Here is a 13,430-nt window from a genome sequence, read left to right on the forward strand (position 1 = left end):
TAAAAAACATTTTCACAAAATCAAAAGAAAAGGGATGTGATGATTAGATGGCGTTATCTGTGACCATAAGGTTAACTAGATACTAGGGGGAATAGGAAATAGGAAGACAGTTCTACATGGTGTGACATGTTGTTGACATTCTGATAAATCAAACCCTACTAGCTGCTAAGCCAACAATGGAAATGATGTCAGCAGACATGCAGCATGCGCCGGTGCCCGGCGGCACACGGCAGCATGCCGGTGTGCACCGTGGAAGTAGGATATAAAAAGAACAGCAAACGGATTCAATTAAAGTAGCCAAAGAAGCACATGCACATCTGGTGTTATAAGGACAATCTCCACTAATGAGTTAGTGACAAAAACATAACCTGACAACATGACCGCTTGGGCATACATGCCACACCACACATCACAATAAATTAGGCTATGCCTATCGCTCATGTTACGTTACCACCAAGTCTACTATTGGAATATCTGTATTTGTTTAGGTCCATTGTCTGAAATGGATGTTTCGTCAGCCACCTCACAAACAATGTACCCAATGATGAAGTATACAAAAAGACATGAGACCTATCAGTATCATGGAAGTGATATGATTAATCAAAACACTGAAGCCAAGGTATACTTTGCCTAAGCAAGAGACTACGGTATTTCTTTTTCTCTTACAGATTAACATTTTGCGTGTTGAAGTATGTATCATGAGATGCTGCAGCATGAGGAGGCACCAGGGCACCCTGACTGCCAGCAGGGTGTGATAAATGCAGTGGTTCTCAACCTGTGGGTGTTCACTCCTCACATTTGTTTTGTTTGTTTTTTTTGTGGAGGGGGGGTCCCCAGATGATAGTGAAATGACAATTTAAGGTATTTTAAGACCTTTTCAACTCATTCACTGACAAAGACGAATTTCTCCAAAGGCCCTCACTGTGTGCTCCAGATGAGCAGGTTGGTGCCTTGCATGGTTTCCTCCGCCATCGGTGCATGAATGTGTGTGAATGGCTGAATGTAATGCACAATCATTGTAAAGAGCCTTGGATAAAGGCGCTATATAAAATGCACCTTTAGTAACACTAAAAAACAAACCTAGCTGTAAGCCATGTCATGGCTTGTGGAAGGAGACTACTGTCCTCAGTGCAGCCAATGCCCACCCCCCACCCCCCCCCCCCCCCCTACCATTACAGTACTAATGTCAAGCACCCCCCCAGAGGTGGAACCTTGGGGGTGCACGCGCCACAGTTTGGACATGTGGAGGACTGGGGACAACTCTCTCCCACTGCAATGTACTGGAGTAGCATTCTTGGAGTAGCATCACTGGTTTAAAAAAAAATCCGATACCGATACTGGTATTGGTTACTCAGGCCGATACCATCATCAAGTACTCGTACACGGAACTGGCCCCGATTCTTTGACCCGAGTACCAAAACATCAAATTGACATTAGGCTGAACTGGAGAAATTCTAACCCAATACCGCAGAAAATCGCCAAAACAGCCGATCTACAAGCCTAAATGACAACTGACAAGTGTAGATCGGAGATCCATCTGCATCTAAGGCATCTAAGGCGATAAAATAAGTGGTTACTCAACAAAAATAAAGTACTCGTATCAGTACTCAGTATTGCCGAGTATTAAAGTACTTTTATTCATACTCTTATTTATTCGTAGGTCTTAACGTGGTGGGGGCCATAAGTAGGAAACAAAATTACACAACAAATACATATTGTCAGACATCTGGAACTGGAATAGACTTGCAGGGGGTTGGAGTTTCAACATTAAATACTATATGGTCTTTCTAAACATCCACAGGGCTAACTGGGGCCAGTGATCCTCAGTGAACAACAACACATAAATATGCTGTGTCTTTGACTAGCAGCTCGACTGCTCTCCGGCTACAGCCAAAGCTGTGAGGTCACCAAATCTGAACACAGAACAGCAGCCCCTCCTGACCAGATGTAGCTCTGGACTCTCCATGCTGGTTATTAGGGAGTGGGAAAGGGTGGAGGGCTAATCCGACTAGGCCAAGTTCTCAACGCACTGGCCAAAGGAAGAAACTACTACTGCCAATAAAAGTGTGGTTCTTCTGCAAAGCCCTCTTAAAGGGACATTTCACCGCTGGAAGAAACTGCAGTCAGGCCAATGCTTTATGTGTTTCTTGTGGCCTGAACATCATTAAAATAAGATCTGGTGGCAAAAGGGGTGAAGTTAGCGGCCCTTTAAATGTTTTCAATTTCAGCATTTTAAAACTCCAGTACCTGGTCCAACATCCTAACTCTGATGTTATACATTACAACATGGCTCTACTCTGTCTGTGGGCAGGCCTTTTAACACAGTATCACACCAGGCCAGCTCTGCTCTTACTTTACTACTCTGTGCAGGGCATCCCGTCTGCCTCACACGACCCCCGACACAGCTCTAGCAGATATAATCCTGCAGTTGTAAATTACTTCAACTGATAATTGCTGGGAGTGAGCATCTTTAGATTTCAGATGATTTTCTTTGCCACCATATATTTCATAAGGGGAACAATTCTATATGGTGTGCCAAGCATTTGACTCACTAGAGCAGGGTTTCTATAAGTGGTAATATTTGGAATTTACCAATATCATAAAATATATTATATCGGTTTAAGTTTGAAGTACCAAAAAAAAGTTATCATACTACTGTAATGTTAACACACAGAATGCGGGACACGGGATTTGACTTGGTTCGAATCCCGACGGTCCGTTGCGGGCCACGTAAATTTACGTTTAGCGTATTTTTTTATTGATTACGTTCAATCACCTTTCTACCCACCACAATAGATCAAGCAGCCCCGATCCATGCCACAACACCCCGGTCACGTGATCAACTTCAGCTTGCTTCTCCCCCTCCCCTCCTGAAACATGACAGGAGGAGCACTTTGTGTTTAGAGTATCCCTAATGGCGGCGTCTATGCCCTGTATACGATCGTGAACACTCCAGTGAGTCAGCCTGAATCACACGTGATGTCACACTGCATGAACACCCAGGATCAGCTTGCCTCCCCCTCCCCTCCTGTTTCAGCGGAGGGGAGGGGGTTTTGTGTGTATTTTCGGAACGTAATGGCAGTGCCCACTGCCCATAGACGCTACCACCATCGGAGCAGCCTTGAATAACAGACCCATGGACAGATTCATGTCTCCTTTCCTTCTTCATACTAATACGAACAAACAAGATAACTAACAAACGAGATCACAACTTCACGGATTGTATGGAGGGACCGTCACCAGCAGTGGCCGGCCCTGGCCGGGTCGGGCTGCTGCCAGCAGGTGGAAGAAGGCACTGGGACTCGTTGTATGCACGTTAGTGTGGAGGAGAGCAACCAGACTATAGTGATTGTAACACTTTATTATTCATCATAATTGGCGTGATAAGACCGCATGAACTTTTCCGCGTCCTAAACGGTTTATATACAGCAAAGTTACAGGGGTGTTAGACAACGCCTTGCAAAGCTGAATAAGAAAGCCAATTACTGACGAACGGTAGATGGGATCAATGTGTTCTTTTTTCCTCATGAAAGTAGACATTCAGGGCTTTCATTCGGTGTATAGTATGTATAGGATATTTTTTCTGTTCTGCCTGTCAATGTCTGGGACACAAAACTGTGAATATATCAGCTTTCTGTTCAAAAACACCACTTTTAGACAAAAGCAGGTGTTACATAAAGGTCAATAACTCAGGAATAGGATCCGGCCACATAAGCTTTCTTTTGATGTAAGTGGTGTGATTCTCGCTACAAGACGACGTTCACTGTGGGCCTTATTGGAAAAGGTCCTTCTTTGAACCTAATCCCTCAGCACCCTGGGAAAGCATCTGAAATGCTCAGCACGCTGTGTGTTAAATGTGGAAGTAGTAAAAGATAACATGAATGTATGGATTATGGGCCCTGTGGCTGTGCCTGTGACATTTGAGAACCATTGTTCTACAATTACCATTAGGGACTGAGGCGAGCATCTGTCTCTTCTGTACTATCATGTAGCTAAAAATGAAATACTTTCATGTCCCATAGGGTCACTAGACCAATGGAAGCAGAAGCACACATTTTCAGTGAGAGTCTTGACAGCAGCAAGGTAAAAAAAAAAAGAGAAGAAAGGGCCATTAGTCAATGCAATGTTTACAATATCTATTAGCAAACCACTCCTAAGGATCATTGAACATGATCTAATGACTTTTAACAAAATATCAGTAAGGACCTGATATTTCTGGAAATTAAACAGACTAGTGATGCAAATAGCCTGCATCCTTAGACTCACTAACTAAATTGAGAGATGACGCAATCATGTCACCCTCCGGGGGTCCTGGGATGCAATACTGTACTCTAACGCCGTTGAAGTACTACTCATAAAATGTCCCTGGCTGGGACCCATTTAAAAGACCACCCCTGGGTCCCGGGACCCATTACATTGAAAACCTATTTACATCACTGCAGACTCTGTTTTCTACGACTAAATTGTGTTTCAGCTGCGGGTCCAAGTAGTTTTTGGAACCACAGACTTGGTGAAGACAAAGTGTATTTTCACCAAAGAGGTAAATTGGAATTGTGATGAACTTGCCGTCATTATGTTTGAGGCTAGTATTCATTTCAAGCCTTTGTAATGATGGCAGCAGGACAACAGTAGAAGGCGGCTTTCACTGGCGCTCTATCTACAATTGTCTTTGGCATACTACTAATCAGCAAACACAAACGACGGTTCCAGGAAGAGCCCAACGAAACAGGAGTACCTTTTATCAATGAATCGACACACACCCTCGTCCACAACCGAGCCCCACCCACATTCTTTCACTTATGGGTAACTTGGCTCCCTTTCCTGATAGTGCTAGCCTGATTATTGGGCTGGATCCAGGGTTCCAGGCTATGATAGTGCTACAAATGAGCAAACATAAGCGTAAGCATTACGAACTTGAAGTTTAAGCCCGTTATTATGTTATGTCAATATCTTTCTTCTGTAAATTCATAAAAGGATATTAGCATAAGCATTCATTCAACCTAACACACACAGGGATACAAAAATGGTCTTTAAGATTTATTTATTTTTAAATGGTCTTTCTAGTCTCTTGGTACCATTAACCAACACAGCTGTGACACACACACGTCTTCTAGAAAGATTTACATGCTTTCTCTCACTTGCACATCCCTCCATCTGTCATGTATTCTTCAGGGCCAGCAGGAGAACTGTTCATTCACAATGGTACTGCTCATAAAATGGGAAAGGAGAGCTATCTTGCAGCTTGTCCTCTACACATGAATATGTTACCCCAGGCACCCCCAGAGTGAAAAAAGAAGAGAAAAAACAGACAGATACATGCTGGATGTTGAAACACAGTTCGCTCCAAACTGGTCTGCAGTGGTATGGCTAACATGACTTGTGGGCAAACACTGCCGTGACCTCAGTGACTAGGAATTTCAGGGAAAAGCAGGTCAAACCAGCAGCGCTAGCCTAGTACAGAAACCTAGAGAAGTGACTCACTTAGCAGTAGCACGTAGCCTGTTCACCGACATTGCCTGATGGACACTTAGCTGACTGAATACATTATTTGATCACACTACTATTTTGATTAATTATGACAAGTTAACCAAGGAGCTTGCAGGGAAGACAGAAGAGCACCAGAGAAGATGGAGCGTGTGACACAGAGTAAGATCATTATATGGCTACTGTAGCGCTGATGAAGTGTCATGTATTCATCTTGTGTGAGTTTACTCTCCAATGGCAATGACGTCGACAGCAAGTTAGAAAACGTTACAGAGAGAGAGGATGATGAGTGAGGAAAGGAGGTGTGAAAGGAAAAGGTAAGGAATAGATGAGGAGAGAGTAAATAAGACATGCCAGAGCTGGCAAGAGACAGGGGCAAGGAGGGTCTGGAGACTGGGAGTCATTTATAATCAATCATTCATTATGATCTGAAATTTCTATTTTAGTAAATTAGTGATGCATTGTGTAAAAATCCAATATTTGCCATAACCAAAATGTGAATGTATTGTCTTTGTTATTTAATTATGCACCGATTGGGAGATTCAGGGCCGATACCGTGGCGCAACCAATATTTAATAAAACAATTGCTGATGCAGATACCAAAGTTTAGTTAGTTTTTTGTTTGTTATTCATTCCCCTTGGAAAATCATTCAGTGACATTGCACTTTACCGAGGCAGGTGGCAGAGGGAACCCACCAAGCTGTTAGATAGTTAGCGCACTTAGCGGTCTAGAAAGCTAGATGGCAAGCTGCTGAATTACTGAGACACTACAGGGGAAGACAAGACATTCAGACAGTATTGGTCTCATCTCATGTATTACAGCTAAACAGATAGCTAAAGAAAAACAGAAATTAAAATGTTTCATTATTACTAATAATGCACAAAGACAGTGAGTACTAGAAAAAGTACCCCTCGGGGCACAGGTCTCCACCAGGCCAGGGCAGGTTGTTGCCTCCTGTTGGCGCTATAATAGGCCAATTTGTTTTTACACCTTTGAAAATGTGTTTAGCCAAAATCCACCTGTTGGTGGTACCATTACAGGCCAATGTGAAAAGGGTGGGATATATTCCTCGGCCTAGTAGGAAAGTGCGTGAAAGATTTCACGTAAATTGCACGGTGCGTTCATGATTTGAGGCTTTTTGTTCAAAACAGGCCAATCCTGCAAACTTTGAAAGCCAATGTTAGCCAATTAGGATGCAATATGAAATAGACAGATCCGTCTTGAGCACATGACTATAGAGATACTGTGTAACTATTGGCAGCGCCGACATACTGTATGGCTGCAGCTGTGTACGCTCTATTTATCTCCTCTCTTTTCTCTATCCTTTTTAACTGCAATGATGAGCCTGCACAACCAAGCTTTTCACCCACCTTACTTGTAATGTGATGTGACAATAAAGACTCTTCTGATTTGTGGGATCTTTGGACAAAACAGTTTGGCATCGACCAGGCTAAGGGTGCCGGAGATAAGCTGGTAACGGACGGACGGACACACACAGACGGCCAGAGTGCAAAATATACTCTCTCCCCATGCCTTCGGCCTGGTGGAGACAATGCTGGTCACCTGTATATTTCCATTAAGCCATACAATATCACCTGGGAAACCATAACAGCCTACTGAGCCTAGGCATTCCTCCCACAGCCATAACTCAGGTTATCCGACCAGGGTTGAGACAGAAATCACGTGTTCTTCTATCATTTAAATTCTACTACAATGGCCTGGATAAAGGTCAAGAGTAAACAGCTATCAGGTAATGGGAATGTTGGAGCATAAACAACACTTTCTTCCCACCAACATGCTGGCAAACAGTAATCTAGTCCAGAAGGAGTTTGTGCTCTTTGTCTGTGCATCAAAAGTGATCATGGAAGTCAACCATAGAACAAGATTTTTGGGCAGGATCTCCTCGTTTATCAACAGGACAGGAGTGGGCTTAGGGCTATAGCTGTGTCATTTTAACTATGCTTCAAACACATGGTTCGCTAACACCCCTATGTCATTAAAAACTAAACAACCCTTTAAAACAAACTGAAAAGATTGCTACTAAACCTTCACCCCAGGACTCACCTAACCCCATCTTTTTAAATTCAAACGTCCGACAATGCGGATTAATGCCGCCCGCAGTCCCCGAAACGTTCATCAAGGAAAGTGTGTAATGTGTGTACACATCATTTTTTACATTTCAGTTTGGGTACAGTATGTGGGTCATGCATTTTAAGTGTTACTAATACTAACCATTAATTAACTGGATAATGATGTTGGCTAAATGGTTACAAAACTATTTGTTATTCCGCCAACCCTACATGGGACAGCAGCTTTTTGTAACCCAGAGGGATCCCCATCTGTTTATCTGACTGACCCGTTTTACTCTTCCTTCGATGGAAAACGGCACCTTGCTCAGCAGAAAAGTGCCCTGTGTGTGTCCTGTCAGTGTCCATGCAAAGTTCAAGGAAGGGCAAGGAAGGATGTGCTATGCAATGTGCTGAGGCTTGCAGCGCTTGAGTGCAGGCTGCACTCAACAGGAAACCAGGAGTCCATTGTCTACAGGAGCTGAAACAACAGGCATGGCTATGCACAGCCTTCCCCTACTGTACCATGTGACACAGAGGGAGACATGTGACCAAGTCCAGGGGTGAGAAGGAAGAGGGCTGGCCATGGCTTCTAGATAAAAGGGAAAGAGGAGGAACAGAAGGATGCCATGCATCGTGTGCATGCCATCCATCTCCACACTGCACAATTCTGCTGAGGTGTTCGGAGCTGTAGTTTCCTTTTTCTTTCCCTAAATGCATGCTTCATTGTACAGTGGGACAGTGGCAGGGAATGTCAAATCCATATCCTCACCAACCTGTCACGGGATATCAGCCGGTCAGTTACAAGAGAGTTCAAAGTGCGCTTGCTGTGCTAACAATTTAAAATGAGAACAATAAAAGCTCCTTTCCAAGGTTTCTAGCAACATTTAACAAGGTTATAGGGGGAGGGGGTGCTAGGCTATACTGAGATGACACTTAAAACTACAATTATAAGCCAAGATGATAGTAATTCCAGAAATCGTAACTTGCCTTGTCACATGGCGTGAATGTCAACAAATGTTCTCAAAGGATGATTCTGATTACTGAAATATATTGTGGCCTGTGGCCAGTCTTAAAATTGAATCAGAGAGAGTACATTGCTTGTTGCAACTGCAGTGAAGGAGACTGCAGAGGTAAATGAGAGCACTTGTACAATATCTTGGTATCTGTCCATAATCTAATTCTAAACTATAATACAATCTTAAGTGAATCTGTCAAGTATACCTGAGCAAAGTTGGCATTGACCAAATTCAGTTTCAATTCAAATCAATATCATGAGAATACATAAATATTGCTGAGCTCACATTAAAAGTGAACCAATATAACCCGATAATAAATGATATATGCATACAGTCCACTGCCTCCTGTTTTGTCACCACTTTAGGTCATCTGATCTCTAAAACTTGAACACTGCCAGGAACTCAGGATTCTCATTTATAGAATGCTATGCTCTCAGAGCATTCACATTTCACACAATACTTGACTTGGGGCCAGAAAAGAGGTTCAAATGTTTACAAGGGCACACAAATGGCATCAAGGTGACTTGATAATCTTGCTAGCAAGATAGCAGTGACTGTACTAAGTAAATTCTACAGACCACAACAACCGTTTAAATGTACATGATGGCAGTGGCCAGAGGGTTTACAATTGTATTAATGGGTTTGATTATAATTATTTTTCATCTTTGTTTGATAATTGTGATCTGATTCTGAATTCATTTGTAAATCTCTCATGTAATTTACTCTACTCCTTTGGGTCCTAAAGAGATCTCTTTTAGAGCATGGGAGCCAGAGGGGATAAATGATATTTCGGTTTCGGGGGTAACATGCTATTTAACATAATTATGAACTGTATTGACCACAGAAAATGTTCTCATTCGTAGAACTGCTTAAGGAAAGTGTTTCATCATCGTATTACAGAATAAGTTAACAAATGTGTCTTGTTGACCAAATCTACAAATATCAATAATTAAATAAGCCATGTTTGTTTTTCCCTGAAGACTTTAAATAGGACATATTAGGCAGAAGCAAGGAAACATATGGCACACCCTGTTCTGTTACTAGCTAGTATTTGCAAGGGAAGTCTTTGTCAACAAAGAATGGGGACAATGTCGTCACTCCATAAATAGGATCAAGCAACAGACATTATTGGACCCAAGGAAAAATCCTAGTAAATTAGGCAGGTGGAATATTCAAGTTATGAACTGTATGTAGGTTCTGTAAAATATATGAGACATTAGAACCTATTTTGTCATATACGGCATGTGATGCAAGTTCATAAAGGCAACCCAATATAAAGCCATAAAAATGGATGATATATAAAAATGCCAGCTATGCAAGTAAGTGGACCAGATGAACAGAGAGAAAGAGAGGGGGGAGGGAGAGAGAGACAGACAGACAGAAAGTGACAGAGACAGAGACAGAGACAGAGAGACAGAACAGAACAGAAATTGAGACAGTTGTTTTAATACTGGACTGGCCAAGATACTGGCTTTGATGGACAACCAGAATAGAAAAGTAAAAGTAAAATGTCAACAAGATCTGACCTGCAAGGTGTATTGCACCTGAAAAAGGGAATGAATGTAACAAATCCAGAAAACAATTCTCAGTTATACGTTTTAGGGAAAAGCTGTGCTTAGCTTGCACAACTGTACGGAAAGCTGCACTATTTCAGCTATTAACTAGCTTTTGTTTGTGTTTCACAATACTTTTAAACCAAATTTTATTTTTTTTAAGAAATAAGGGCGGTAGAGGTATGCATCGTTGAGCCAAGTGGTTCTTGCCAGATGCCCTCAGAGTCCTAAATATGTGATCGAGACACAGACAACCCTTCTCATCCTTCTACAATTGAACTGTTCAGTCAGACAAAATGTTAAACAATTAACATTCTTGACCTTGACCTTTGACCACAAAAATGAAAAAGAATGCACATCTTTGATAATCATTTTGACAATCAACCTGGTAAACATTTCTACAGTTTTGTTGTACCCATACAGTCTGGCTGGATACAAGAGTGAGCACTAAGGATGAGTGGACACCTCAATGTAAAATTGGATATTTTGTCAAAAATGTCAAATAATAATGTCTAAATTGGCGAATGTATACCATTTTCCAAATATTTAAAAATAAATACATTGTGGACAAAATAGGCAATTCAATTCTACATCAAGTTGCTGCCATTACCATCTGGCTTCAGTGGCTTGCTAACCACTGCTAGGATCATTCAGCATCACTGTTGGGAGTTTACTTTAAATCTTAATGATTTTGTATCGCTACATTTTCTGCTGGATGGCAAGATTACAGTACATACACCCACAGTATCACATGAGATTACTTTTTTCTGTTTAAAATGTTTTTCTAAAAGGTTAACCAATTTTGTTAATGCTTAACATTTAAACATTTAGAAGTCTGAATGTTATTGGGGGGCATGTAGTAAAACAATGACCTGTACCTGCTTGAATCATTGAATGTATAGGAGACAAACAAGACAAAGCCCATTACTCTGTCTAGGAAGTTGGAACCAAACGGTAGTATTGACGTTGATGAGAGCCAGTTGAAAAAGGGGCATAGGCATTAGGCAATAGGCATACCCATTTGTCCAAAAGAAAGCAGATGAGCCTTCCGTGCAAATTCTGCAAAAACCCATCAGAAACATGAGCCGGTCATAAAGACCTCTCAAGGTGTTTTGTTTTTTAGCTCATCCTGTGTGCTGCAACCCCACAGCTGACAGGGAGAAATCTCCCAGAATCAGTTCACTGGAACACAGTGACATCACGCAGTTGATACCAGGCGCTGACATCACGATGAACTCACTTGGGCCATGTGACCTAACTGTAACCAATGGGCTGGGAGTATTCTGTTCCATCTGCCGTTGCCTGGGTGCTCCAGTGTAAGGAGTCATGTCAGCATGTTATACCACCTGACTACCAGCAGCAATTTATGGACAAACTCCACTGTATAAGTGAACATAAACCTGACAGGCTGACTGACATGCACCACAGAACTCTGTGCTATAGTGCACAAACACCTTGCTTAATTCCAAATGCCCTGTTCAAAAACAACTACCATTTTCAAAGGTAATCAGAGGTTGGCACTAAGGTCTCAGAGGCACTTGCCCGGGCAGTCAGGCAAGTACAGGTCATGTTCTACTTGCCCAAAGTCATGGCCACTTGCCCAAAAGGTAAATCGTCCATTATTAAATAACAGGCAAAATTGGAATTACCGCTCAATTTAACACTTTTGTTTTTACTTTCTGGGGCTTTGTGACATACCTCAATTTGTATGCCAAATAGCCTACCTACAAACTAGCTATGAATATGACTATGGGTTCACAGTACACCTATATCACACTTTTATATTTTTAAGTGTAAACAGTACTCTTATACATTCTACAGACCAGAAGACTTGTGTTGTGTTTATAGACAGTTGCGTCCCCTCTCAAACAAGCACTTGCCCCATCGGGCAACCTGAACGCAAACTCTACAGAAAATATTCTGTATGTATGATCTGCTGCTCAAGTGCTGTTAAACATGCCTGGAACAGCATACACAGGGCATGCATTAATGATAGTGATAGTAGCACTAGGCACAGAGATTATCAGGCAGTGACACAAATCTGGAAATACAGACTTCAGTCACAGTTCATACAGTTCATATCACAGTGTTGACCCTGAACTGGCATAAAACAACTAAATGAAATGCAATATATGCCATTGCTCTCTTTTATAAAAAAGAAAAGAAAATGCATACTCAAGGGGAAAAAAGCCAGCAGTCATCAGTATTCACACCTACCAGGCTCAACCAACAACAGAATTCCTGTAATACTATAGTTACAAATACAATTCAAAAGCTACTACTCTCGATGGCATGTCACTCAGTCAGAGCATGACAGGAAAGGCTCAATTGCACAACAAGCCTCTCCCTGGCCTGCAGATAAAGTGTTGCAGTGTCCGAGAAGAGTCATTCACCACTTCTACCATGCTCCATCTCTGAAGTCTGACTCTGAACCTCCCCTTTTGCAATTAGAGTGGCTTGACATAAGAATCAAAAACCTCTCCATAATCCTTGCATTGTGTTTCACATACAAAAGACCCTTGCGTAGCACTGTTAACCAAAGCCTGTATAGGTAGTAACATGGAGAGACGCTACAGTGAAGGTAACTGTTAAGTATAAAAGCATTATAATGCCCTAGAAGACTCTAGGAGTCTAGGGCCTAGAGAGAGGCAAGGAAAAGCTAATGATCACTTCCATCCTGTTTGACACATGCAAAGCGCTCTTTTTGTAATAAAACTTATCTCAGTGCTGACTGGTGGATATATACATTTTCTTCCATAAATTAGGCAAAAGTATAGCAAAAGTGCTACATCGATCATTGCAGGGATGTCTCATATTAGGTCCGTGCTATCAGTCTGACAGTGCTCTGAATTACAGAAATACAAGCCTGGTTTCAGCAAAGTGTTTTGTATCAGGACAAAGCTATTCATTAAAACAAATGCTTCACTATGTTTTGAAAACAAATAAACCAAGCGATGTTCCAAGATGTAGCCAAGATGTAGGCAGATCGCATGTCTCATTTTGAGGCACCAAAGACACTATGATTTATTCATAAGCTCACAGATCTTGCAAGCCAGCAGTCCTGAATTGAGCCATGAGAGGCTTCAATGTTTTCCACTTGCTTAAGAGGACCAATGTAGTGGAATTACAATAAAGGTGGGCATGGGTGATGGGTCCATCAAAAACGAATTTGCATTAGGATGGATATCACCTTTTAATCTAGACAAAAACGTCTGTACTGTCTACTGCACTGTTAAGAGAAATTTAACATCCTTTCAAAATTGTTCAAATTAATGACCGGCAGTGCAACAACATGAGAACGTTACGT

At 41.8% G+C, this 13,430-nt stretch overlaps 1 protein-coding gene across 1 annotated transcript in view; it reads right to left on the bottom strand.

The window, feature by feature from the left end:
- cltca (clathrin, heavy chain a (Hc)) overlaps positions 1–13,430 on the bottom strand; it is a 45,310-nt gene that overhangs the window by 30,848 nt on the left and 1,032 nt on the right. The window lies entirely within an intron of this gene.

This window comes from Protomyctophum bolini (assembly GCF_963924005.1).
Source record: "Protomyctophum bolini genome assembly, chromosome: 13".
Lineage (NCBI taxonomy): Eukaryota > Metazoa > Chordata > Actinopteri > Myctophiformes > Myctophidae > Protomyctophum > Protomyctophum bolini.